The sequence below is a fragment of the Phyllostomus discolor genome, chromosome 6 (genome assembly GCF_004126475.2).
Source record: "Phyllostomus discolor isolate MPI-MPIP mPhyDis1 chromosome 6, mPhyDis1.pri.v3, whole genome shotgun sequence".
In the NCBI taxonomy this organism is placed as follows: Eukaryota; Metazoa; Chordata; class Mammalia; order Chiroptera; family Phyllostomidae; genus Phyllostomus; species Phyllostomus discolor.
The window spans coordinates 62,738,309-62,741,092 of record NC_040908.2 but is presented as its reverse complement, the minus strand read 5'-3'; the positions used below and the strand labels follow the sequence as shown (position 1 = coordinate 62,741,092).

Below are 2,784 nucleotides of genomic sequence, written 5' to 3'. Positions count from 1 at the left end.
AAGGGTTCAGAGCACGAACTTGCTGTATTTTCATTACATTTCTCACTCTGGGATTATCTTGATCTCCACTGCATAGAAGCCAAGTCTGTGTTGTTCCCCACTCTACCCCCAGGACCTACAGTGCTCAACAAATACTAACAACTCATCTTACCTGCCTACTGTACTGGCCTACCTGGCTCTAACCTTGTCTCCTCTCCAACTACCTTTCACCCCCCTGTAGCCACAGTGGGCCTTAAAAATACACAACTTACTGCACCTCTTCCTTCTCTTCTCTTCTCTCCCATTATATCCCACTAGTTAAGTCGCTGATGGAGTTACCTCACTACGGGGTCTTGGTCCTCTACTCTTCTGTATCTATCAGTAGTTCATAAGATCCAGGAGGCCAAGGACCCTCTTTCCTCAATGCATGGAACTTAAAAAATCCCATCACATCACTGAGGTGCCATACCACATGGTAAATACTTTCTGCACTTGACATACACACACCTGTTTAAATGATAAAACTAATGGATTCTATTGAACAAGCGAATATTTAGCATGAAGCATTTTTCACTTTCTCAAGCTGGGAGGAGACATAGCTAAAACTGAAGAATCCTTGATACACAGGAACTCTTGCATAGGCAAGAATATTTCTAGTGTTTGGATATATTCACTAACATAGAAAAAACTCAGTAAGAAACATCCCATTGCAAGAAAAGCTTTTTTGGAAACATCTTGCTCTTGCTGCATGCTGGTGTTTGACGATGCTCCCTGCTTCAGATTTACCAACAGCATGAATCAAGAAAAAATAGCCAAACTTCAGGCTCAGGTCCAGATAGGGGGCAAGGGTACAGCTCACAGAAAGAAGGTGGTGCATAGAACAGATACAGCTTATGATAAAAAAACTTCAGAGTTCTCTAAAAAACTGGCTGTGAATAATATAGCTGGTATCAAAGAGGTAGACATGATTAAAGATGATGGAATAGTTATTTATTTCAACAATCCCAAAGTCCAAACTTCCCTTTCTGCCAAAAACTTTGCAATTACCAGTCATGTAGAAGTCAAACCAATCACAGAAATGCTTCCTGGAATATTAAGTCAGTTTGGTGCTGACAGCTTAACAAGTCTTTCCTAAGAAAGCCAGCTTGTTAGCTGTCCAGCTTGTTAGCTGAACAGTTCCCTCGGCAAGTGTTCAATAGCAAAGCACCAAAACCGGAAGACATTGATGAAGAGGATGATGATATTCCAGATCTCATAGAAAATTTTGATGAGGTATCAAAGTATGAAGCTAAATACAATTTTCCTGGTTTTTGGAAGGTGGCATGGACTAGATTTAACATCAGCTATGTGGTCCCAAAGTTTTACAGACAGAGAATATCCACTGGTACTAGTTCAATAATATAAATATCTTGTATATTAACAATGCTCTTTGTTCAGCATTTTTTGGTCATTTGGTTTTGCATTTTGCACTTCCTCTCAGGACCTACTCTTTTGGTCAAAATAAGAAGTATTGGTGAAGCTTAAGGGTGTTTTGATTTTTGATTCTTGGTTTGTTTGGGATATTGTTGGTGTGTGTATGTTTGTGTGTGCGTGTGGGTATGTGTATATACAGTGGAGAACAGATTGGAAAACAGTTCTATTTATCCTCCTCCTTCCCCCAGTAGAAATAAAACAAATCTTTATATTTACTTTTTTTTCTAATGCATAAAATTAATGAAAAGTGAATTAATTTTGGATTTCAAACCTGGAGAGATTTTATCCTTGAAGGTTTGGTTTTCATTCGCTTGGTTAACACATTTTTCATACATTTCTCTGGGTTTAAAATGTCTTGAGACATTTTCACCAGCTTTCTGCTGGTTTAATAGGTAGCATATCTTTGGTGCAGTTGCCTTAGATTCATTTACCTAGTCAGACCCAGAAGAAATTTCTGAATGCCTTTTTTCCTCTCCTTTGACCTCCATGTGACCTGGCCCATCTTTGGTAATGCTCTTCCTCATCTTATACCTAGCCTCAGAAGAATGTTCTCCATAGAGAGTTAAGAGAGTGCCTAATCCCTTTTTTTGGGGACTTTGTTCCCTTAAGAAATAATGCTTCATCTTCAACTATTTCCCCCTTGATTTTACAGTTTGTTAGATTTCAAACTGGAATAGCTAGCATATGCTTGCTAAGTAATTTTATGCCAGCCTTATCCTGTATACTAGCTGCTCTTAATAGCAGGTGCAAAAATGCTTTTTTTTAAGGAAGGTTGGAACTGGGAATGTCTTTTTGAATCAGAAAAAAAAAAAAGCCATATACTCATCCCCCAGCACCAAAGGTCATTCTGGGAAGAGTTATTGGCCCGAGGAGGATTTCTTCAACCACTCTCCTACTCTGGCCTTGAACCTACCTCTAGATTGGATCTTATTGCTGCTTGCAGCATCCTCCTGCATGCTTACTAGAGTAATGCTTTGGGGAGAACACTGGTAAAACATGGTATTTAATTTTCATCTCCTTTCAGAGGACTTGGAGGTAGGTTGTGTTCATTCAAGTTTCCCTCTCGATGTCTAATGATAAAAGCCTGCATTTTGCTACATCAGCATTTGTTTTAGCCAATATTTAAGAATAAGATTTAGAAAATCTATCATTTCCTGGCCCAACATCACAGAATATCAGCTTTGTTTCAAGCTTGATCTTTATTTGACATCTGAAGGGCAAAACCAACAACGTATCAAGCAATCTGTAAACACAAAGGCAAAGCTCTTGTGTTTTGTCGTCCAGACACCTTATTTTATAAATGTGTTCATTTTCCTGCTATGTTTTATATAA

The 2,784-nt window shown here is 38.6% G+C and overlaps 1 pseudogene; it reads left to right on the top strand.

Moving 5' to 3' along the window:
• The first annotated feature begins 721 nt into the window (after positions 1-721).
• Positions 722-1,383, top strand: LOC118501438 (annotated as a pseudogene).
• Positions 1,384-2,784: the final 1,401 nt, after the last annotated feature.